Here is a 26,650-nt window from a genome sequence, read left to right on the forward strand (position 1 = left end):
GAGGAGGAGAAGGAGGAGGAGGAGGAGGAGGAGGAGGAGGAGGAGAAAGAGGAGTGAAAGTGAGGAATGAGGAGTAAGGGGCGTGAGAAGGAAGAGGAGGAGGAGGAGGAGGAGGGAGGGAAGGATAAGGTATATTTTTTGAGTATTTGAATGGGCCCCATATAGAAGTAGCATTAGATTCGTTCAGATTGACCCCAGAGTATAGAACTAGGGGCACTGGATGCAAGGAACAGATGGCAAAAGTAGGTTCATTGCAGGGAAAAGCTGCCTGACACTCCGGTATTAAAAAGTGGAATGTACCATCCCAGAAGAAGTGGATTCCTCCTCAAAGGGAATCTGCAAATTGAATGACTAGTTGTATAGGACTCGTTCATCTTCCATTCACCTTCAACTTGGAAATTCTTCAATACTATGTTCAATGGACTTATTAGCTGTGATTTCATTTTCCACATTTGGGGCTGAAAGAGAGTATTTCTCATTATGAGAAATTCTCTGGACTCCATCTCCCAGAGGACTGTGTGTTTGGCACAGTGTGTTTATTTTGTCTGGTGAGAATTCTAGTGAAGACTACAAGGTCCATATAGAGCAGAGTGGCTACGGTCATCCTGTACCCAAGAGTCTCTGAGGAAAGGGTGGAGAATCACTAAAACTATTCAACTCATTTTTGGAAACCATTAAGGTCCATCTATTACTCTTGAGTGTAGGGGTCCCTTCCCCCCTCTTACCACATCTCTACCAATTGCTTCTTCTACATCTTCTCCTACCCCTCTGATGGTTCCAACAGTTCTACTTCTTAAATCTCTTGCCCTGTGTAAATTGCTCCCCACCAGTGTACTCACTGGGTGATGTCACCACATTATGGCAAGATATCTGGCCTTCTGTGGTCTGTAGTCCAACAATCTCCTCTACCCTCCCCTGACTTCAGCATGCAATATTTTCCCAAGAATTACAGGAAATCAAATCCCAGGGACATACCCATTATATGTGATTCATTTTTATAATACATTTATTTATTTATTTTTCAAGCTGCATGCAAAAATAGTTTTCAACATTCATTTTTTGGTAAAATTTTGAGTTCCACATTCTTCTCCCTTCCTCTCTTCCTTCTCCCCTTCCTTTAACAGCAAGTAATCTTATTTGGTTATACATGCATAAATATGTTAAACATATTTGGATATTAGTCATATTGTGGAAGAAGAAAAAGAACAAAAGGGAAAAAATAACCATGAAAGGTTATTAATCCATTAACTTTTTAAAAATTGAAAATAGTATGCTTAGGTCTGCATTCTATAGTGTTGTCTCTTGATATGGATGGTATTTTTTATCATAAGTCTTTTAGAATTGTCATTGATCTTTGCACTGTGTAGCACAGTCTATCAATGTGTGATTCATTTTTGAAGATGGATTTCCTTTAAATAAAGGTAAACCTGAAGCAGCTCCTTTCTTTTCTTAGTTTTCTGAGAGTTTGAACTGTTATATCTTGATTTGGTACTTCATAATTTTTTAAGAATGACAAGCACTTAAGGACAGTGCACATCTTCAATATGTGCCCCAAACCCTTCCTACAGTAACATTTCATCATGCAGCATGATGGAATGGAAACACTTTTGGATAGACAGAGTCAGAAGACCAAGGTTCTGGTCCCACCTTTACCACTGACCAAAAGACAAAAACACATTCATTCAAAGCAGGGAAAAATCCCTATTAGCCTGATAACATGAAGGAAGCAGGGGGAAAAACATAAAAGTATGCAAAAAAAACAAAGAAAAGAGTGTGGATTAATCTAAGAAGAAAATAAATAGAAGTCATCTTCATCATTGTCATCCTTGTCATGATATTGTTTATCACAATCATTATTTTTTAAGGCATCTCACATTTGTATTCCCAGCACCCAACAAATGGGACTAGCACATAAAGGTACTAAATAGATTTTAATACTAAATAAAATTTAGGGGGTAACTAGATGGCACAATGGATAAAGCACCAGACCTGGAGTCAGGAGGATCTGAGTTCAAATCTAGCCTCAGACTCTTACTAATTATTTAAGCCTGGACAAGTCACTTAACTCTGTTTACATCAATTTTCTCATCTGTAAAATTAACTAGAGAAGGAAATGACAAATTATTCCAGTATCTTGGCAAAGAAAACCCCATATAAGATCATAAAGAATTTGACACAACTAATTGCCTAAATAACAAATTTTCAGGGTAACAGATACAATACTGACTGATCTTCACAACACCTTTAAAGGTAGATTGCATTATTAGCCCATTTTTACAGATGAACAGATAAGCTTAACCAATTTGTCTGTGGTATGTAAAGATCTGGGGCAGGATTTGAGCACTAAATGAGGTGGATTAGCTCTGACAATCCATGTTTCTGAGCACCAACAAAGTCCCTTCTTACTCAATACTTATGGCATTTTCTTTGGATTTATGAATTGAAGTTGGCATCATTTATTAGCTGCAGATACCATTGAAAAGCCTTGTCTTTACAGCTTGTAGTCTAGATTAGAGCGAGAGAGAGAACACATTTGACCTCTGCCTCTGTTCCCTTTCATTCACACATTTCTCTGGGAACTCTAAGACAGAAGGGGTGCTTCTTGGGACAACCAGAAAGGATATTTTCCCACCATTTGTGAGAAAAAGGAGAGTTAGTCCCAAATTTGCTTCTCCTAATTAATCCTCGAGGGACCTTGGTAAGGTAAATAAGGTAATAACTTCACTATAAAGTCATACCAATGTGGCCTAGGAATCAACATTTCTGATTTTCCTTTAGTAGACCCAGCATCTCTGTTTCATGAAGCAGATAATCACTTGGCTGTATCACTTAACCCAATCCACTGTCAAATGGCCCATATTCATCCAGTGAATTAAGAACAGATCCTCCATTAGGTGGCTATCCCATGGGACCTCCAATGTGTTGGAGATGAAGCCGACTTGCTAAAACGCAACTTTCATTGTCTTACATTTTGGTTCAGGTTTATTTGAGTTGGCTACATATCTTTAAATCATGTCTGTTGCAGAATTGTGATAGGAAGGAATGTGGCTCTGGGGGTTTGAGGGGAGGGGGCCTGGCCGTGACCTAGAGATGACATTGGAGAGTTCCTAAGGAAAAGACAGATACAGTTCCAGATTTCTCAGTAAATCCTTAAAGAGGTGGGTAAATAGGTCAGCTGGGAGTAAAATCTGCCTGAGGCTCCAAATCATACACCATCTCTGAATACGGTGAAGGTAAAAAGGAGGGCGAGGGTCTCAGGAAGGAGAAGTGTCATTCTTGGCTGTAAAAAAGCATCTAGTCACAATATTTGCCTGGGGATAAAGAGGGTAATAGAAGGGTGAGCTGGGTGGGCTTTCAGAGAAAAGTTGGTCTGCAGAGAAAGCCAGTCTTTTATTTTTTTTCCCAGAAAATGTTTTGAGGAAGGTAAGTATGATGGCTCTTTATTGACTAACAGATTTTGTATATATTCATATATGTCTGTGTGTGTGTCTGTATGTGTCTATCTATCTATATCTATTTCTATCTCTATCTCTATCTCTACCTCTATATATATATATATATATATACATATATATGTATATATATATATTAATATATATATATACATATTTCAGGGGGCTGAGTTCCCTACTTAACCTCTGATGACAGCCAAGTCTTTGTAAAGAATGTTATACCTTCCTATAGAGGGTATGAACAGGTCCTTTATTGATGACTTCAAAGTAAGTTTTGCTGATCGAGGCTGTCCCTCAGTCAAACTACTTGGTGAGGGTTCCTGGTACTCCCATGAAACTATGATTATGGAAAAAGCCAATTGCTTGCTTATAAGGACTTTATATATAAGTATATACCAAATACTCTTCATTTTTCCTTTTTTCCCTTTTGACTTTCTTCTGAAGAGGTCACAAGACAACAATGGAATAAGAGGGAATTTGTGGTAATAGAGAGAAGCACCCCCTTCTCTCTCCAAGGAACTGCCAGTGAATACTTAGGTCTAGAGGCACATGGCAACATGGTACAAGAAGGAGCCTTGACTGAATGGACCTGGGTTCAAATCCTTCCTGTGATACTGCTACTGTGACCTTGGAAAAGTTACAGAATCCCGATATCTCAGTTTCTTCTTCTGTAAAATGAAGGGTTTGGAACAGATGGCCCGTGGTCCCTTTCCACACAAAATCTGTGATACTCTCAGCTATGATCCTATGTAGTGCTTAGTTTTGAGTCCTAAGACACAATTCAAATCAATGTTGAGTTCCTGCCCTGTGTCTGAGAAAAGCCATACCTTTACAACCACTTCTTTGCCATGGAAAAGGGAACTGTGTGGCCAAATGAAGTATTTCTAATGGTTGCCTCTCTAGCACCACCAAACTTCCAATTAATATAATTTTTTTTCTGGTTTACATAACCTTCAGGTAAGAGATCTTGGTATGGATACTTTCTTCTTCAATGAAAAGTTTTCACTCTTAGCTACAATTCACACTATTAAATTGTTGGCTGGTGGCACTGAAGAGTTAAATGATTTATTCGTGGTCACTCCAATACCCCCAAACCAGTTGGATGGAGGACTTGAATCCATGCCTTCCTGAGCCTTTTCTTTGGGTATATTTTTTCTTTAATATATAAACATCTATGCACATATGATTCTTTGCCTTATGCCCTTTGGAGAGTGTGTTAATAATTCTTATAGCTGTTACCTTTATGATTCAAAAAAGATCTTTCATACATTTTTGCTAAATGAAACAGATGAATGAATACATTGTGGCTAATTGCATTGTGGAAGTAACCCTAAGTCTGATCTCCTATTAGTAATATGTCCTCTCATAAATATGAGATTTCTCATCTGCCCTGAATATCATAAAAATAGTCATAATAGCAATAGTAACAGTTATTTGCCTTTACAAAATGCTTTCACATTCATTTGTTCATTTGGCAAAGATTGCATTTGTCTCATGGCAAAGATAGTGAAAATGAGGAAAATCAGTAGAAAGATCATTGATTCTGAAATCACACCTGGGTTGGGTTCAAATCTGGTTTGTGATGTTTACTGTTTGGGTAACTTTAAGCAAGTCACTTAATTTCTGCAGATCCCCATTTCCCCATATAAAATCAGAGGGAGAGATTAGAAAATCTCTCAGGTCCCTTACAGCACCAAGTCAAGTGAAGCATCATTTATAAAGAACCTACTATGTGCCAGATACTTTATATTCCTGAGAATGTAAAGAAAGGAGAGAAAGGTGTCTGCCATGGAGGAATTCCAAGGCTAATAGAGGGAGACAAGATACAAACTATATACAAACAGAATAGAAATAGGACAAATTAGGGGTAACCTCTGAAGGAAACAAAGGCTTCTTATAGGAGATGAGATGTAAGTTAAGATTGAAGGAAGCCAGAAGACGGAGAAGAGGAACATTCCAGGCATGAAGGGTAGCCAGAGAAAATGGCAGAGGCAGGAGAGGGAAAGCAAGGAAATCTATGTCACTGAATCAAAGAGTAAGCTGTAAGAAGACTAGAAAGGTAGGAAAGGGTTAAGATTATGAAGAGCCTTAAAAGTCATATAGCTGATCTATAATTCCTCCTGCTGTTGCTCTTTTTTACAGACAAGGAAACTAAGACTTAAAACAGTCCAAGGATTTGTGCAAGGAAACACAGCAAGTAAAAAGCAAGGTAGCTCTCACATTGAGGTCCAGGATTTCCATCAGTGCTTCACCTATTATGCCTCTATTACGAACTCAGACAACAGTAGAGTCATTATGAGTACCAGCCCTCAGCATGGGACAGATGAGGACTCCGTCTCCAGGAGGTTAAATAACTTGTCTGAGATTTTCCACTAATTAGCAGCAGAGCCAGGATAGCAATACATACATCTCAATTCAATGTCCAGTGGGCTTCCTGAAACTTCCCTCTGCATCCCTCTTGCAAGCCCATTTCTTGACTTCTCGTGAGCAAAAAGGGGTGTTGGATGGCAGCACAATTAACTATAAATAACTCTTTTAATGAACTCCTGCTATGAACTCTTTCTGGAGGAGTAGTTGTCTGTGACTACAACATAACTTTGCTGAGAAAGTTATAGTCGGGTCACCAAGTAATAAAAGAACCTCATGATTTATAGATCTCACTAAAAGTTCTTGGCTTATCTATAAAGAAAGGAAACAGAAACATAAAGAAAAATAACACGGTACCTGTGGGTGACAAGGCAGGAGGTTGAAAATATAGCTTGTTCTTTACCCAGCAGCCTCCTCGCAAAGGACCAATTTTAAGACTGAGGGGGAAATCTATGAATGATTTTCATTAGTTGTACCTGAAGGGTTGGAATCCAAGAGCACAGTGGCCAGATGTTCCCTATCTCACCATGGCAAGGAAAATAGCCTGAAATGGTTGTGGAAAGAATTTAGGCCTGCTCATAAGAAGAAGCAGGAGGCAGTGTAGTAGATTGGATAGTGAGCTGTTTTGGGAGTTAAGAAGACCTGGGTTCAGACTTTTACTGACTGTGTGACTGGGGGAAGTCCTTGAACCTGGCAATGCCTAGAGACAATCCTAAAAATAAAACCTGCAGAGAATATATTTCTTCATATATTACTGTGGGTTTTGTATAATAATGAGAACATGAGCCTAGTTTCCCACCACTAAAACAATAAAGATAATAATTAAAGTCTATACAAGCACATGATAACAGTACCCACCTCCCAGAGTAGTTGCAGGGATCAAATGAGGGAAAGTATATAAAGTGTTCTACAAACATTAAAGTGCCAATAAATTCTAGTGATGGTGATAGAGGAGGAGGAATAGGAGGAGATTTGGATCTGAAGTCAGAATATCTGGGTTCAAATTCTGACTTTGAGTAATTCTCATTTCATCTTTTGTGGACCTCCCTTTCCTCATCAGCAAAATGAGGGGTCTCGAGGAGGTGGTGGCTGGTATCTTTTTTTCCAATTCTCAATCCTAAGTACTAAGAAACTTGCTAAGTTCAAAGCACCAAAATAAGAAAGGGAAGAGGGTTGTAAATATAATGAGAGAAATGCAGAATTTAGAATCAAAAAGCTTGATCTTGAATCCCAAATCTGCAATTTATTGCCCAATAATCTGGAGCCAGATGATTAGCCTCTTGGGGCCTCAGTTTCTTCATGAGTAAAACGATAAGGACTTAGATGACGTCTGATATGCCTGTCAGTCCTAAATACAGATTTATGACCGCCTTCTCTGAAACACTTTAAAAATAGTCAAAGCTGATCTAGATGTGAAACTAACTGAACCAAGACTTCTGTATGATCTTGCTAAGGTAATTAATTCATAAAAAAGAAATCAAAAAAAGAAATCTAGGACAGTGTGACATAGTGGACTGAGATCAGGACATAAAGAAGAACTGAATTCATACCCCTCTGGCTATTACTATCTGGGAATATCAAGTAATTTAACATCTTTGGACCCCATTCTGATCTAGGTTATAGACAGATCAGGTTCTGAATTGGTGAAAGGAATTCTTTTGCTGATAAAAATCACACTTCTTTGATATAACAGCATAAGAACAGTTGACATTTTAGACTACATTCTTACCAAACATTTTATATGTGCTACGTTTTTTATCCCCTCAATGGGACTATTTACATTATTATCTTAATTTTATAAATGAGGAAAACAGCTGCAGAGATTTGAAAACTTGCCTATGATCATACAGCTGGTAGAATTGAGACTCAAACTCAGGCTTTTCATTATTCCGTTTCCAATTTTTCTACCTGCACCTTGCTTCAGTGGGGAGGCCAAGGGTCAAGGGGAATAAGGGAGCATGAATTAGAATTAGTACCATGGAACTTACTTGGCCATCTAATGAATATTAAAGGTAATACTGACTTTGTATCCTGATCACTTCCAACAAGACAAGCCTTGAACTCTCAGTAAAGGGACTATAAGTAATGTAAGGCCCTTGCTTACTATATGATTTTCCTTCAAATCTCAGGGGGAGAAAATGATACTGTACCCAAGAAGATTGACCAATGGTCAGTAAGAGGTTGTTCTCTCAGAAGAAGAAACAACTTCATCCCTTCCTCTCTACTGAATGTATGCCTTGGGGGAAGACTTCTTTTTTCTTCACTCCTGCTTTCCCCCAAGAATTGCTCATACTTGTGTCTGAGATTGATTCTCAAGGCACATTTTTTTTGTATTTCTTTCTTTAAGCAGATAAACAATGATAGGAAATATGGACTTGGGAGACCCAGAAGCTCCCCTTGAAAGTTCAAGAGACCCTGGTCTTCTCAATCAATGCTAGGTACCCTTTAGATGTATACCTTACATAGATACTATAAAGTTTCTTAAAGAAGACCATAAAGACCCATTGGTGCAGAGGGCAGGGCTGCCCTTCTCCCACTAAGTGGCCAAAGTCCTGGTCTCACATGGAACAGGTTCTCAGGGAAACTAAACTTGAGAGAGAGGAGGGTCAAGCTTTTTTACTCATTGTCTCTGGTTCACTTTGCCTTTATCCCACAGTAGAAATATGAAAACAATCTCTAAAATAAAGTTTGGTTCATATCTAAGAAATCCCCCAAAAGGAACTGATAGTATTTCTATAATCAATATGCAAAAGAGATTGAGTATAGAATAACTATTTATTCCTTCTTCCACAAAGACATGTGAAGAATACAAAAGACTCATGAAGGTAGGGGACAAATATTGAAAATAGGCAAATATTTAAAGCAAGTATAGACATTTCACCTCAGAAATGCTGCCTGAGCAGTTTTATAACTTATGATCAGCTTGGTGGACATGGCTTATTCATCAGCAGTGTTCACCTCTGTCAGATGCAGAGTATACCATTTTACAACAGGACTTGCTTCCCAGAGCCAGGGTGGTTGACACTGACTTAAAAATCCAGATAGTCTCCCAAGGAAGTCACAAACATAGAGAAGATGTTGTTAAGGCCTGAAGAACAGACTTACCCTTGTGATAAGTATATTCTCTAACTAACATGAGTGAGCAGCCACAATAGCCATGGGTTGGAAAGAAAGAAAATATGCTTTTTCCTTCTCTTGGGAAGTCCAAGGGAGAGCCATTGAAGTTCTAAGCTACACATTCAGAAGGAAAGATGAAGAGAATGAGAAGAGACATTTCTCTCTCTTTTCAGTCTACTGAATGAACTGCTGTGGCTGCTTAACGGACAATAATCTTTGATGTCTCCTGCCATCTTGACAGCGGAGGAGACTAGAATATAGGGACCAAACACAAGCTTTGGTTTCCAAAGTACTTGTCTCACTGAAGGTGACCAGCGCACATGTCCATGGCCTCCACAAGCCAATCCCCAAATATACTCCATGAAGTGAGTACTAACCGCTCCCCTCCCTATTACTCATGCAAACATACTTCTTATTACCTCAGGACTCAAAGCAAAAAGCCTGCCCAACTCAAGTGAAGATAATTCAGCACTAAACAGTTTATCTACCTGACCTCTGAGATGTCCTCCTGATACCAAAGTCAGTACTTTATTTATTTTATTTTACTTTATTTTATTTTATTTTTTGGTTTTTGCAAGGCAGTGAGTTAAGTGACTTACCCAAGTTCACATAGTCAGTAAGTATCAAATGTCTAAGGTCAGTTTTGAACTCAGGTTCTCCTGACTCCAGGGCCAATGCTCTATCCACTGTATCATCTAGCTGCCCCCATCAGTGCTAGATAGAGCACTGGCCCTGGAATCAGGAGTACCCGAGTTTAAATCCAGCTTCAGTTACTTACTAGCCATGTGATCTTAGGCAACTCTCTTAACCCTGACTGCCTCACATCCAAGGACTATTTCCAGTCATCCTGATTCATATCTGGCCACTAAGCCCAGATGATTCTGGAGGACAAAGTGAAGTTCATGACTTGGCACAGCCACCGTCGCTCAAATCTAGTTCATGAGTTTGTCATGGCATCATCTCTCTGATGTCATGTAGGTCTCTAAGACTCTAAGTAGCAGAACCATTGCTGATCTATATTGGTGGAAAGGGTTTCCTCATTAGAGATTCCTTATCCCAATGAAATCACAAGTCCATGCCCATCTCCATTAGACTATGAGCCCCTTAAGGGCAGGGACTATTTTTTTCACCTCTTTTTTGTATTCCTTGTGGTTAATACAGTGTACACATGGTAGGTAACTAATAAATATTTATTGGTTGACTGACTGACCTCCCTCTTAATAGTAACAACAATAGTCAAATGTAAACATGGTAAGAAACCCTTGCTCCATCTTTGCAAGGAGAATCTTTAGAGCATCTAGGTAAGAGATTATCTACTCTAACCTACACCTAAGAAAGTTCCTGCCCTCAAGGAGTTTACATTCTGATGAAAGAAGATATTATATAACAGGGAGTCCAAAATGAGGAAAGAGGTAAAGCTATTCAATACAGGAGCAAGGTGATGAAGTACAGAGTCTGGAGGGGAATGAAGCCTGACCCATCCCCAAAACTTGCCAGTAGGGCAAGAATGATGAGAGAGATTCAACAATGAGAAGGTTCCCTAACACTGAGGAAGCTTAATGGGGGAGAAGGCATCTGGGTCTTGGTATCTATCTTATTGACAAAATTTGGGTGTAAAGAAGGGATGTTCACAGCAACATTGGTAGTCAAAAACACTTTGCTTAGACAGACTGTGGATGGAATTCAGTTATGTTCATGTGTAAAGAGAGCCAAAAAAGAAATTGTCGGAATTTGGCAATGAGGAGCCATGAACTTTGCCCTGCATTAATTACATAAATATTAGTGATACTATTTGGCACTTGACTGAAGTGAGCAATCCCAGTTTGCCGCTGATGGTCCAAATCAGCTGCAACACAGAAGAGCAAACAGTATTTAAAAAATAAATTAAAAAACTGATATCAAGCAGCTTTGAACTCAACTCTTATCTACTTTGTCTAAATAAAATGCCATTGAAAAGTAGCTGTCATCATGTTTGTTTGTTTTTCCACCCATAGAACTTAAACTCTACATTTCTCCCTTGAGGTTCACTCCTTCCCTTTAGAGGAAAGTCCTCCTCTGAACATGCAAAGGGACTTGATATTCATATGCACGTGCACTGTCAGGTTATCTCGAGTGTGGCATGCTGATGGGGACCAATGTTCCCGAAAAAGTTCTGAACTTTTCCCATGAGCATTCATCAAAGGACTGCACTGGGCTTCCAAGAAACCAAAGTTGCAGAATCAACCTGGTTCAGGAAGAATTCATTCATGAAACCCCCAATAAATCCCCCAAAATGCAGAAGGCCTGCAAAAAGTCTTTCAACAATGTGTCAGGGCTGTATAACACCAAGGTCAAAGCTAGAAGAAGAAGAAGAAGAAGAAGAAGAAGAAGAAGAAGAAGAAGAAGAAGAAGAAGAAGAAGAAGAAATAAGAATAATAAGAATGTCATTTCCATTATCCTATCTATTACTGGTTGTACCAAAGATCATTCACTAAATTTACAGAATAGGAAATTATATCACAATGCTTTTATCTGATTTTAAAAGGTAATCGCTTCATCTATTCATTCAATAGTTATCCAATAATTAAACTATGTCCTAATGAGTAAGAATAATGAGTCTCTGAAGTGGTCAGTCACAATACTAAAATCTGCATTGCATATTTACATTGTGTTGGAGCTAATAACCATATTTTACATAATTGTGACTTCAAAAAGCCCATATTTGAATAAATGAGACCACTTCAGGGGGTTAATCATTCATCTTAATCTAAACTTAGCTGTACAAAATAACAGTATTTGGAGAATGACTTTCCCAGGACTTTTCCTATCTGAATTCTATCAAATAAGATGGGGACAAAAATAATTAGAGCTAATATTTACACTGTGTGTGTTAAAGCAGACAAAACTCTTTTTATACATTACCTTTTCTAATCCTTATAATAATTTTCTGAGAGAGGTCCTATAATTATACTCATTTTACAGAAGATGAAATTGTAGCACGGAGAGATAACTAATCGATGAACAAATCAGGTTAAGCATCCTGCTCATCCAACCTTTTATTCATTATGCCACCTCTTAGAGAGGAACATTTATAACACTCTTTCATGTTGATCAGTACCACTGCATGTCCAATCTGGAAGATAAAGGACCAGCCTTGGAATCAGGAAGATGGGAACTCAAGATTTGCTTCTGTTCCCACTCACTATGTTACTGTGAAAACATCCCTGAATCTCCCAGGCATCTCTCTAAGGCAGTACTTCACAGATTAGTATCCAATTTGTATTAGTCTAGTGCTCTATCCATGACCCTATTCAGCTGCCTGGGTAGAAAAATGAAAATAATGTTTTATCACCTAATTTAAATATCTTTATTTTTATTGCTCTATTCAGTTATGTCTTTGAGAATCCCTTTGGAGTTTTCTTGGCAAAACCACTGAGATGGTTTACCATTTCCTTTTCTAGGTCATTTTATAGATGAGAAAACTGAAGCAAACAGGGTTGTATGCTGTTTAGGGTCACACAACTAAGAAGCTTCTGAGACCAAATTTGAACCCAAAATGATGCATCTTCCTGATTCTTCCTGACTCCAAACCCACTCACTATCCACTGAGTCAAATAGCTGCCCATTTGGAATTAGTTTGTGTTATAGTTCATTGGTTGGTTCTTGTCCTCTGTTATTGAAGAAGACCAGAATGGCATCACTATGCTGGAGACAAATAAGAGTGTGTTCAACTATGACTGATCAGATCAATACAAGTTCACAATGATCCACCACAGGTTGAGCACAAATAGTTCATGTGAACACCTGGGATATTTACTCTAAACTTTGAGCTGCTGCCCCCTCTCTGTAAATCTGTAGTAAAAGACCCTGGGTTAAAATCCAACCTCTTAATTATTTGGGGTCCCACTTTCACAAGGTTGTGAAAAGAAAAAATGGGGTAATATGAATGTGAATGTTGAATATTATAATTCCAACATATAACATCATAAATCTCAAGGGGCAGCTAGATGGTGCAGTGCATAGAGCATCGGCCTTGGAATCAGGGAGACAGGAATTTGAATCCAGTCCCTGACACTTATTAGCTGTGTGATCTTGGGCAATTTACTTAAACCTGATTGCCCCACATCCAGGGCCATCTCCAGTCATCCTGATACATATCTGGCCATTGGATCCAGATGGCTCTGGAGGAGAAAGTGAGACCGATGACTTAGCACAGCTCCCTCTCACTCAAATCCAATTCATGTGCTTGCCATGGCATCACTTCCCTCTTGTAGTCTTCTTCAAAAATGAAGAACAAACATTATTATTCATAAATCTCAACAATATAATAAGGATGATGAGAGGCATCAGAATTCAATGGAACACATATTGACTCTGGAGTCAGAGGACATGGATTCAATTTCCACAACTGATCCATACTCTCTATGACCCTGGGAAAGTCACAATATATCTAAGCTTCTTTTTTCCTCATCTGCAAAATGAAGCTTCAGGTGTGTCTGGAATGAAATGTTCTTAGTGAAACTGTGCTGGTTTCTGTCCCTACCCATCTGTTTAATGATTCATCCTACAGTTTTGCCAAGGACTGACATCAAGCCTACTGATGCAAACTCAATTATAAAATTTGTATTTTCATTAGGAGATGCATAGACATACAAAACTAAGTGTATCATCAGATTATGAAGATTAAGATTGTGAAAAGAATTGGTTAAGATTTTAGAAGGTTGGAGAATTAATTTCTTAAGCCAGATATGAAAGCATCATATCTTGCACATATAATATCCAAACTCTTTTTAATCTTGCCTCTAAACATTCAGGAGACATTCAGGCCCTTCAACTAACATTTCTGAGATGATAACATGTAATTTAAGGTTAGTTCCTTGCTTTAAAAAAATTTCTTGTATATCCCCTTGATTCCATCAACCATGTATCACAATGTTAGAAAGTAGAGTACCAGGTGTGGTGTAAATAACATCCCAACTGTCTAGTTAAATCTGAACTATGGCTGCTTTCCACTTCTGCAGCATCTTTTATCTGTAGGTCCTCTGAATGTTCTCTGAATGAGGGGTCATTAAGAGCCTCCCTCCGAATATCTCTGTGAGGGAGAGACTCAGCTGTGAAGGGAACTCAGTCCACATGTGGGGGAGTTCAGAGACCCCATAGTTTGCCAAAGGTTCCACAACAAGACCTCTTAGCTCCTCATCAGGAAAGTTACCCATTAATTTGCACTTGACCTCTGAACTCTGGCTAAAGAAATAAAGCAGATCTCCTAAAAATAGGTGACCACAGAGATGGAGAAGTGAACTAGATGACTTCCTGGGGATCAGTTATGGGATGGAAAAGCTGATAAGAATTTGTTCAAATTGAACTATCTCAAGAGTAAATTAACAAGAGGACTTTTTAAAAAGACTAAACTTGCAGGGAAATAAATATAAATAAAAGGAAGATCAAAGTGAGAAATCTAAGTAGTTTCAAGAGTTTATTATGAATACAGTATCTAAATCCAAGAATCACTCTTGCCTATGGAAAGAAGCTTTGAAAAATCATCTCATTTTAGAATGTGCCATTTTTCTTGCAGCATAAAGAGAAAGAGGAAAAAAGGAGAGGGAGAGGGAATAAGAAATAATTTGATTTCCTCATCAAAATTTCACATTTATTGCCTTTTTCATTCACAAGACTGTATTAAAGAGAGATGCTAAGGAATAATTCTAAAAAGAGAAAGCCCTTCACTCCCTGATCTTGCCCTTCCTACCCATTTTTACAAGATTCTACATTGAAACTCAAGTTCTGGCAATTATGATGAGCTCTGTCTCTGTCTGTCTCTTTCTCGCTCTCTTTCCCTCACCATGTGAATGTTTTTTTAAAGGGGGAATTATCTTTCATTGTCCTCACCAAATCCATCTGTGTCCCTTAGCTCACTCCTGGAAGGCATCCTAAAGACATTTATAGGCCTCACAGATGGTGTGAGAATACTTTAAACTCTGTCCTGACCTCCAGCCTTGGGGTAAAGTCACAGGATTGCAGTTCTCTTTCCTTACTGACTTAGTATTTTCCTTTCCTTCCTTTTAGCTGATGGTTCTGGAACTGTGATCAGTAAAGGCCTTGGTATGACCACAGTAGCCACACTGGGTTATCTAGGGGGGGAAAAAAGAAAATTAAATAATTTCACCTAGTCCCTATTCTTGGGACAAGAATGACTTGACAACTTTCCAAGATTCCTCTTTATTCAGCTATGGCTTACCTGGTGACAAATGACCACAAGTCTACTCCTGTTTCTGCTCTGCTACTAGCAAACTCTGTGACATCTGGCAAATCATTTAACCCATCTCCATGGCTGATCTCCATCTGCAAAATGAGGATCTTAAGACCAGCCCTACTAAAATGCAATTCAATTCAACAAGTATTTTATTAAATGATCTTTAGGGACCAAACATTGTGCTTAGTCACTGGGGAGACCCAGATTCAAACAAAACAGTCATGGGCCTTAATTTCTGTTGGAAAGAGCACATGCTAGTAAATAGAAAACAAATCCAAAACTCTTCAAATAATTTCAAGAGATATGAAGTGCTAAGAACTGGTGGGGAAATGAAGGAAGAGGGAATAAAAGACCACATGGAGGAGGAGGTAAGAGCTGAGCTGAACACTGAAGGGAGCAGGATTCTATAGTCTACAATCTACAATAGAACTTAATAGGTGCATTATACCAGACATGGGACACTGGCAGCACAAAAACCACAACAATGGGAACATCATAATAGCAAATAAAACAGTTTGAGCAGACGATAGACTGCTTAAAGGAAGCTAACATGAAATAGGAATGGAAAGACAAAGGGTAGTAAGATTGCAAAGGGCTTTAAATACCAAATCATTGTAGCAGAAACAAAAAATGAGGTGGCTTCCTTTGGATAAGAAATATCTCCATACCATCTTTTTTATTTCTCCCTCCTTATCCTAATGAGAAAAATTATTGATTCCATCTCTTATTACTGCAATCATTATCACCACCCCTGCATTCACTGACGAAAGATAGAAGATAGAAAGGAAGAAAGGTAGAAAAGAGAGAAGAGAGAAAATCATATGTTCAAATCAATATTTATTTATTCTTCACCTTCTTTCTCAGTCTCTCTTGTGTTGCTAATATTGGCCACTTTCCTTTTGGAACTCCCCACTTCCTCTAATTGAGTGATGTTATATAATTTCAATTCTTCTCTAAACACTTCTAGATCTAAAATTCAATAATTCCATGACTGTTTCCCTGTTTGTATTTCTTCCATTTTGTTCCCTATGATGTGTTTCTTAGGGTTCATTTTTTTCCTTTTCTCTCTTTACACTTTCTTTCAGACAGTTCATCCATTTTCAGTTTCAAATGTGATTCCCAAATGTAAATCTTAGTTCTGTTTGCTCTTTCACCCTAGCTGCAATCCTGTATCCACTATGGTTTTCTGAATATTTCAACTTGTAATACCATTTTCCATGTCTCAAAATGATTTCATTTTCTCTTGCAAACCTATCACTGTTTCCAATGGCCCTCTCTAGGATTCTATCATTGTTTCAGTCACCCTAGACCAGTGGTACAGTGGAACCCGCTCATACTTGCTCTTGACAACAGTTGGTAAATCATCAAATGTAATAAATCAGGATGTAAATTATTATTTTGTTGGATATTTAAATAATGCATATTGCATTTTAATTTTAATAATGAAGATTATATTTAAAGCATGTATTTATACTTGTTTTTTCCTCTAGTCAGTTGTTAATCATTTATTAGTACATCCCTTCCTCTGATTCACCTCTTTTCATATATTCAATATCCAGTTACCAAATCTTATTTTTATTTCCTAATTATTTCTCTCTCTCTCTCTCTCTCTCTCTCTCTCTCTCTCTCTCTCTCTCTCTCTCTCTCTTTCTCTGATTATTCATCAAATCTAAATCTTCATTACATAATACATGAAATAGAAGTGTCCAGTTTCTCATTTGGCCTCCCTTATGTCAATCTCTCCTTCCTCCAATTCATCCTTTGGGTTGCTATCAAGCTAACTTTCTTCAAAAGTTAATCTATTGCATTGTTAACAAGGGCTCCCCCTTTCCTATTGCATCAAGTCAGAACTAAAGCCATATGTGATCTGGGCTCACTTTACCTATCCTAATTAATGTCCTACTGACTTCTAAAATAATCCCTTTGATTCACTGTATTCATGGTTTCTTCATTGATCCATTAAGCCACCAGCCACATTCCCAACTCTATGTCTTTATTTTTGTTCCTTGTTTTTTCCTTTTTTCCCCTTTTCCTTCTTCCTAAGTTTTCTTGCAAGGTTCAGCTTAAATCCTTCCCTCAGTTCTCAAATTGATTCTTTCTTTAGCCAAATTCTAAATCACATTTGGACTGGATGGACCAGGCAATTTATTCTTAACTGCTATACAAGGTAATATCTTTGTTTAGACCATAAACTTCATAAAGGTATGGTTCACATCTTCTGTTTTTCTTATACTTATCAGATAATGTAGCAGTTAGGTAGATCACAGCTACTTCATAAATCCTCTCTATTGTATTGATTCTAATAATCTTTAATCTCCTTCTGCAACTTTTTTTGCATTTTCTATATCCCCAGCAGTTAGCATTGTGATTGTTATATAGATTTGTAATAAACACTTTTCCAAGTGCTTCAACATTCTTTAATTAATCAATCAATTAATGGGCATTTATCTCATTTTGTCTTTTTAATAATTTCATGAAAAAACAGAACATTTTTATAGAGGAGGTAAACTGAGGCTCAGAGAAACTTAGCCACTTACTCACTATCACATAAACTATTATAGAGGCAGATCCATGGCCAAATCCCTCACTCTCAGAGCTCCTAGATTAGTGTTTATTTTAGTCTACCACAGAGGCTCATACATAGGGGTATCATACATTGTATCAACCTGACCTATTCACCTCAAAAAGTATGCAGTACAAATGACAAGAGAGGTTTGGGTTTCTTTGGAAAGTTCTACCACTTGTTTCACCTATTTCTGAGTTCAACTCTCTTCCTAATTAGTCCAAGGATGGGGGTAGGGATAGGAGTTGGGGAAGATGGTGCTTTGATTTCTGCGGTTGGTTATCACAACCTCTGGTACACAAAAAAAGAATTGTAAATATTGGTATGTCAGATGTGATAACCCCTCTGGAAAGCCAAATACTGGGTCTAGTTCACAGAGATGATATGCAGGGTCTGAGGGTAAATAGCATAGACCCTTATATGGGATTGCATGTTTTCGCAAGAAGGGAGACAGAGATGGTCTGGAAATCATTAGCTAACCTTAAGAATACAGATTTAGAGCTGAAGGGATCTCAGGTCATTGGGTCCAACCTCCTTATTTTAATAATGTGTCTTTCATTTTCGAAGAAGACCACAACATCAAGAAGATGCTGCCATGTCAAGCACATGGATTGGCTTTGAGTAAGGGGGCTGTGCTGAAGCAACAGTCTCACTTTCTTCTTCAGAACCATCTGGGTCCAGTGACCAGATGTGAATCAGGATGCCTGGAGATGGCCCTGGATGTGAGACAATCAGGATTAAGTGACTTGCCCAAGGTCACACAGCTAGTAACAGTCAAGTGTCTGAAGTTGGATTTGAGCTCCTGTCTTCCTGACTCCAAGGCCAGCGCTCCACCCGCTGTACCACCTAGCAACCCTTACCTCCTTATTTTACACCTAAAGAAACTGAGGTCCAGAGAAATGTTTGACTTCCCGTAGTCACATAGGTAGTAAGCATAAGAGGCAAAATTTGAACCTGAGCTCTCTAAATCTAGGTTCCGAACTCAGTCCAATGCATCACAATTCCTTCTTTCCCCTCCCCACCCCATTCCATCCTTCATTTCTGGATAAAAAAAAACACTTGAGACTAGAAGTATTGGATCCAAAAGAAACTAGAATATCTGCATAAAGTTACTCAGGCTCAAAACTTTGGCCTAAGAGAAAGCTCCTTTCTACTTAATCCTAGAGTCTAGGTCAAATTACTAAATTCTCTTCATTCTCCCTCGATGCTTTCCATTGTATCTATTTCTTGCTCTCCACCTAGCCACCATCTTAATTCTAGTCATCATGTCTTTCCTAAATTACCCACCTCAGGGCCTGCAATCTCTTCCATCCACTCCATCCTAAGAAGCTCTAAATATGTCATTCCTTTGTTCAAAAATTATCAATGGATGCAACAATCTTTCCTGTCATTCAAGGTTCACTTCATAGAGATACAATCTGCTTATTTTCCCCCTTCCATGACACCTAGCCTAAGGTTTATTCACCATTCTCTTATGTTTGGGACTGGGAATCAGTCCAACTAGAATAATTTGTCTGGATCGGACCATGGCTTCATTATCATTGTTATGATAATCCCACTGCTTGCTATCTTGTACAAACTAACAATTTACAGATTTCTGAATTACCAAGAGAAATTGCATAAACCTTTACAAATTCAACAGACAAATTGGCTGGCAACCGAAGCATCGTTGCAGATAGAATTGTAACCCTCCCACTGGGACGTAGCATCCATTCATCAAAAATCAAGAATGACATTTTTTTGTCAATGTTACCCTACCAACCAATCACAATATCTAAGTGTCAGGTCCTTTGTCTATTACTAAAGAAACCCCAAAGAGTGGGTTCAGAAGATAAACTTACATTTCAATGTCTTTATTCAGATACAAAAAAGCAATTATTAAATGCATCTGATCAAAAGTCCAAAGAGCATCCAATATGAAAAGATAATAGCAGAATGATGACTTGTCTTCAGACTGTTTATATCTCAATTCACTTCTTCCTCCCCTCCAAAAAATTGAGAAACATAAGATATCATTAATCATGACAATGATAATTATAACATTTATAACTGCTTTTCATTCATTGCCTCATTTCAACCTTACATTAATGTCATGAGGTCGGTACTAGGAATATTATTATCCACAATTTATACATGAGCAAAACTATTTCCAAAAAGAATAAGTGGCTTACACATGGTCAGTCATACAGCTACTAAGCTTTAGAAGGAGGATTTAGCTGTCAGTCCACCTCATTATCCATAAGGTCCTGGTTTCTTTCATTGTTGCTCACTTGCTCTGGAGTACCAGAAACCTCTGATTTCTGTCCATTCACTGAAATGACAACATAAGGAGAGAAAAGTCACTGATGTTTTAAGCTTCCTACACTGGCCTGGACACCATCGCACTCTATCTGATCTAGCTCCCTCTTGCCCCACACAGAAAGGCCAGCCCGGTCATCTAGACATTGTCTCTCCTCTTAATTTCTGAGTCCTTTAAATTGTTCTTGAGGTCTGCATTGGATGCAGCTCTTCCCTCCAATTCTGATCCCTCAGAAGTGTCTCAGGAGAAGCCCTGGCCCATCATATTCCTCTCTCCTCCATTTTTTTCTCTACCTTGGATCTCAGTGTCTCAATGATCAAGACCCAGAGCTAGGATCTCAGATCTCAGAGCATCTTCGACCTTGGAGGTATTCTCATCCAGGGGATCTTAATCTTTCCATGTATCATGGACTCCCATATCAGTCTGGTGATGGGTACCTTCTCAGAATAAAGTATATAAATAATTGAAGGAATGCTAAATTTCAATAAAGATTTTTTTTCACATCCAAAGTCACAGACCTCTCAAATCTCAGGAGTCTGTGGACCCTAAATTAGGAAATATGGTTCCATTTCAACCCCATCCTTTTACAAATCTAGGCCCAGAGAGATAGAGTGACTTGCTCTCCCAGGCAGGATTCAAACATATGTCCTGAGACTCCATCTTCAACATTCTTTTCCCTACAATCTACTCCCTATGATTCTTCCTTCTGGCTTTCTGCTTTCATTTTTTTCACTTTTTTCAGTTCTCTTATGGCATAGACCCTGCCTTGGACCTTGCTTTGGTTCTGTGCTTGGCTCAGTCCTTCACTAGACTGAGTGTGTCTGAGCGATGACAATAGCCCATTCTGCTTCTAGTGCCTGCCTCCTGATCTCCTTTGGCCTTGGTTTTCCGGTACCTGACCAGGATAATAATATCAGCTTCCTGGGGATTAATGAGTATTCTGAAGGCCCTCAGACCTCAATTCCTTGACCCTCCTCCAGCTGATCATTAAGCTCCAGGAAATGCCCCATGTCTAAGTCATTATGGCTGAGCTACATCTTACATCTAGCTCCTGTCTTCAAAAAGCCCCAAATTATGAGCCCAGATTGGAGAATTTAGTCAGAAGAGGAGAACACAATGGAGCCTGCTGGGTTTCTATGTCCTTGATTAATACACAAGGGATATCCCCAGGGCCTTTACTTAGGGTATTGCAATGGGGGGATGACCCTCATTACTAAAGGAGGTCACTGCAGGACTGACCCTGGCCATGTCTGGGTTTGTTTGGGGAAATACTTAAAGGGAAATATTAATTATATGTGCATATAGTAGATGTTATGTATCAATTATATAATATTATGCAAAATAATACATAATATTTTGAGAATATTTATGTTCATACATATAAACATACCTGTACATTTAAAATATATTTTACAAATATATGTGTGTATTTATATAAACATACATATATGTGCATGTAGAGATATATATAAAATCAGAGTTAACTTTACTTAATGATGCAACACCTTCATTAGAGGCATCCTGTTTATAATATTTTACAGAAAGTCTTCTTACATCATCAGGAATTGGTCTTCTGAGATTCTCAACCATTTTATCATAAACACAAAGAACAGTATTGGGTTTGAAATTAGGAAGTTCTGGGTTCAAGTCCTTTCTCAGACACCTATTTACTCTGTGATCCTAAGCACCTAAAAATCTCTAAACCTGTTTACACACTTGTGCACGGGGAGGATAGTGAAAGCACCTAAGAGGGTTATTGCTGGCATCAAGTGAGATCACAGGGATATAAATTTAGAGCTAGAGTTTACCTCAGAGGCTGCTCACCAAATTCACTTCCCTCATTTCACAGATGAGAAAACTGAGACTAGAGAGATAAAGACTTGTCCAAGGTCACATCCCAATCTCTACTTCCAAAGCCAGGACTTGCTCTTTGCCCTTCTCAGACTTCAAAACTGACATTGATATCAACTATCATTATTATTCAAAGCTCTTCAGTACATAGTACATCAAGAGTTAAGGTATATTTTGCAGCTGAGAAAAACTGAGGCATAAAAAGACTAAGTTTTGCACATCAGAAGCAAAGTTACCCATAGAAAATCAGAGAATATCAGAAATACCAGCAAGCTTCATCCCAATAGTTTGGTAGCTTAAGAAATTAGAGCTAGAAATCTACATTAAAGAGGCACATACACGTGGAGGATTATAGTTGGCTTAAGTCTTTAATGTTTATAATTTAATCCCATGTAGTAGTAAATTCCCCCTTCACTAGAGGTCTTCAGACAAAGGCAGGATCACAACCTGGGGAAATCATTAACACTTGATTCATGACAATCCATGAGTCAACAGCAGAGAAATAAGCTGAATACAATCTGAGTAATTTCCCTCTAATAACTATCAGACTCGTTCAGATTTACTCCCCACTTAGAAATTTTCTGAAAACAACTGAATATGACTAATCTGAATATCACCCTTTCCAAGGGTATTTAGTCTCTCTAAACAAAAAAGTGACAAGATCCTAATAAACATTGGTACAGAAAGCAACTTTATTAGAAATTACAAAAGGAATAGGAATACTTGTTTCTCAGTCCAAAGAACAAGGGTCTCTCTCCCCACCCCCATTAGTGGGTAGATGTGTCCCTAGCTCTAATGGAAATAAAATTCACAACACCAATGGCAAATGGAGTTAGGGGCTTTAGCAAAGGTAATGTCCATTCTTCATCTGATGGTCTCTATTACCCAGTCTTAGTTCACTCCTTTATTTGTTCTGGTGTCATCTTTATATCCAGTTACCAAGCACTGACAAATCAATGTTGCGTGCCCACTCCAAACCTTACTCAGGTGGCTCTACAGTATTCATCCAACAGTCTGCTCCTAGTGCCCACCAAGGCCATAGTATGGTGCCTCTCCATCTTTCCACGTTGGTCTCACAAGGTAGCAACTCCATATACACTCATTCCAGGCTAACTGGACAATTGATTTCTCCCTACACATTCATGCCTTTCCTTCCATGTCTTTTCTTCCTCTGCTCCCCCATGCTTGGATGTCCATCTTTGCCTACTGAATCACACTAAATGCTATCTTTTCCACGAGACTTTCTCTGTTTACCAGTCATTATTCTCTTTCAGGACAGTTAGACTTTGGATAGGTGGTACCTGGGTGAGGAAGCAGGAAAATTCATCTTCAGGAGTTCAAATCTGACTTGCCGACCTAGCTGTGTGACGCTACGCAAGCCACTTAACCATGTTTGCACTAGTTTCCTCATCTATAAAATGAGCTGGAGCAGGATATGGCAAATCACTACAGTGTCTCTGCCAAGAAAACTTCCAAAATGGGAACAAGGAAAGTCAGAAGCAACTAAAAATAACAAAATTATCTTGTACCCTTGAACTATATATATTCCCTGGTTTGTACCTTTCTTATATCATTGTTAGAAAGAGACAGTGTGGTACAGTTAGGTGGGGGGGGGAGAGCAGGAAACAAAGTAGAGACATTGGAGACAGAGGGCTTGGGTTCACATTTTACTTCTAATACTATCTATGTGACCTTGGTTAAGTCACCTAACTCTTTAAGCCTCAAGTTCCTCAATTGAAGGGGTTGTATTCAATTGTCTCTAAGGTCCCTTCTTGCTCCAAATTTATGAACCAAATCCTTGGGAACCAGGGATTAATAATTAGCAAATCCATGAGTTATGATTAAGATTTGTACTTCTCTTTCCCAAAGTACTTGGTTGTTGAAAAAAAAAAGCAGTGGGTTTTTTGTTGTTATTTTTTTTGCCTTTTTTGGCTGTGAAGCCTTTTGAATGCAAGGGCTGACTGTTCTCTCTCTCTCTCTCTCTCTCTCTCTCTCTCTCTCTCTTTGGTCCCTGATGTGAAATGTGAAATGTGTGGAATCCAAACATACTTGAAAGAAATACAAACATGTTTTTTTATTTATTAATAGATTTGAGACAAATGGCTTTGGGAGAAGAAATAAGTACTATTCATGAATTTGTTAATTGCTCTGTTCCTCTACAAACCTTAGTCTGTTTTGGGCTTCAGCCATATAGTGAACACAAAACTTTGGCTTTCTTCCCAGAGATGGTCAAGATCTGGGGTTGATGCCTAAACACTGCTAACTGTGTCTCAGTGAAAATGTGCCGTCAATATTAAGGTGTGATTCTTCTCCCCATAACTAAAAACACTGGTACAAAAGATAGAAAGGGCCAACATGTGGAGTGGAGCATTTCAGCTTGGAATATTACAAATAACTTTTGCACCAGCTTTGTCATGAGACTTTAAAACCCTCTGATTGTCAGCCCTGAGAAAGGGTTCCCTTTCCTTCTAGCCTTCTTAAATAGTCATATTTATTTCTTTTATTCTTTTTATTTATTTGATTTTATTTCTTTTTTTATTGGCTCTCTTAAAAACAATACTACAGGGGTGGCTAGGTGGCATAGTGGATAAAGCACCAGCCTTGGAGTCAGGAGTACCTGGGTTCAAATCCGGTCTCAGACACTTAATAATTACCTAGCTGTGTGGCCTTGGGCAAGCCACTTAACCCCATTTGCCTTGCAAAAACCTAAAAAAATACTACATTTTTGATTCATTATGCCATTCCAAAGTGGGGATAGGGAATGAATCTTTAATTTTATTAGGATAAATAACTCTCAATTAAGAAAATTCCTCCCAAAGCAGATTGAGCACCTTCTCTAAAATTTAGTCTTTAAGAGATGCCTGAGGGATTTAGTGACTTACCTAGAGTCAAACAGCCAGTATGGGTCAGAGAGAAGATTTGAACTCATCCTCCTGATTTCATTGCCAGCCTTCTGCTCTTTCCATTCCAACACATATAAAAATAAAAATAAAAAAGTGGGATCTTGTATTTCTTGAGGTACAAGTAGTCTATATCATGTGACTCATATATTTTACTCTTTATTTACTCTATGGTATTCATTGTAGTGGTCAAAATCATCTTTTTTATCCCTAGGAGTATGAAAATGATATGTTTCTAGAATTTTGATTATAATTCAAAACAGTCATTTTCCTCTGCCCTAATATTGGGTCAATTGGTACCCATAAGAAAAATAGCAACTCTAAGTTAATACTATTCAAGGGATGTGAACAGCGAGTGGAGAACGCTTATGATGAGACCTACTTCTGATCTTTTCAGTTCAAGAAAAATGGACCAAAATGTCCAGCTCATTTTTGAATGCTCATATTGATATTTACCAGTTAGATAATTAAAATTCTCTTGAAAACAAAGTAGATGCCTATTGATTGGGGAATGACTTCACAAATTGTGATCCCTGAATGTAATGGAATATTTTTGTGCTAAGAAATAATGAATGTGATTAATAGAGAGAAAGATGTAAAGATCTACATGGACTGATGCAGAGTGAAGTCAGCAGAGTCACAATGATTCTAACAATGTAAGTTGAAAGAACAATCTTAGGACATTGAATATCAAATTAAGGACTTCAAATTTTATTCAAAAGATATTAAGATGATGTGATATAGTAGACAGAGTACTAAGATAAAATTCATGAAGACCTGGGTTTAAATCCGGCCTCAGATATTTATTAATTAATTCTAAACAAAACATCTTATCTCCCGTGTCTTAGCTTCTTGGTTTGTAAAATGAGATGACATCATATTAACAAAGTTGACAAGAAAGAAAAATGACAAATATTCGAGGGACTGAGAAAAAAACAGGGACATTAAAGTACTGTTGCTGTTGTAAATTGATCCAACTATTTGGGAAATCAATTTAGAACTATATCCACAAAGTTACTAAAACCACATAGTAATGCCACAATGAGACCAATACAACAAAGAGATAAAAGAAAGAGGACAAAGACACGTATATACAAAAAAACATTTGTAGTAACTTTCTTATGGTGGCAAAAAAATGGAAACCAAAGGGTCATATATCAATTGTGGAATGAATGGATATATGAAAAATAAAAATAAAAAAATATTATATTGGGGACAGTTTCAGAGAAGCCTTGGAAGATTGGTATAAACTGTTACAGAATGGAGTAAACAGAGCTAGGAGAAAAAATTATAACAACATCATAAAAACCAAGTAACTATGAAAGGCTAAATTTAGGACTCAGATACACTCTATAATTCTGGAAGATCCATGATGAAAAATGCTACCCACCCCCTGACAGAGTTGATGACCACAGATTGAGATATTAATATTTTTGTTTTTCTTGACTATGTATATCTATTACAAGAATTTTTATTTCCTTTCTTTTTTTAAATGTAGGGATGGGTGAGGGGGAGGAAAAACAAAATTTTGTTTATTTAAAAAATGAAGCGAACTCAATGATCCTATATTCCAGCTGTAAATCTAGTATACCATAAAGTGGACTTTTTTTTAAAACAAGAGCTAACATAATTGGAAATGTGCTTTAAGATTAATCTCATGGTTAGTAGAGATTAGATGAGAAAGAGGCTGAAAACTGAGGGAGAAATTAGAATGCTATTACAATAGATCAGAAGAAATATAATAATGGTCAGAACTGAAGCAGACATAGGGAATAGAAAGGAGAGAAGAGATACAAGAGAGTCGATTTGAAAGGATCTGACATCTGATTAAATGATGATTGATGATAGCTAGATAGCTAGATATGTAGA

The 26,650-nt window shown here is 38.0% G+C and overlaps 1 long non-coding RNA gene across 2 annotated transcripts in view; it reads right to left on the reverse strand.

Moving 5' to 3' along the window:
* Positions 1-25,828, reverse strand: part of LOC141520805 (uncharacterized) — a 222,801-nt gene extending 196,973 nt beyond the window's left edge. Inside the window, exons 1-2 of one of the 2 annotated variants that reach the window (XR_012477745.1) lie at positions 24,764-25,828; positions 19,903-20,042 (exon numbers count right to left, since the gene is read on the reverse strand). This is a non-coding gene — a long non-coding RNA (uncharacterized LOC141520805). Of the gene's footprint in view, positions 1-19,902; positions 21,223-24,763 lie in introns of those variants that run through there. The other variant, XR_012477746.1, reaches the window with a different exon arrangement.
* Between the last annotated feature and the right edge of the window lie 822 nt (positions 25,829-26,650).

This window comes from Macrotis lagotis, chromosome 4 (genome assembly GCF_037893015.1).
Source record: "Macrotis lagotis isolate mMagLag1 chromosome 4, bilby.v1.9.chrom.fasta, whole genome shotgun sequence".
In the NCBI taxonomy this organism is placed as follows: domain Eukaryota; kingdom Metazoa; phylum Chordata; class Mammalia; order Peramelemorphia; family Peramelidae; genus Macrotis; species Macrotis lagotis.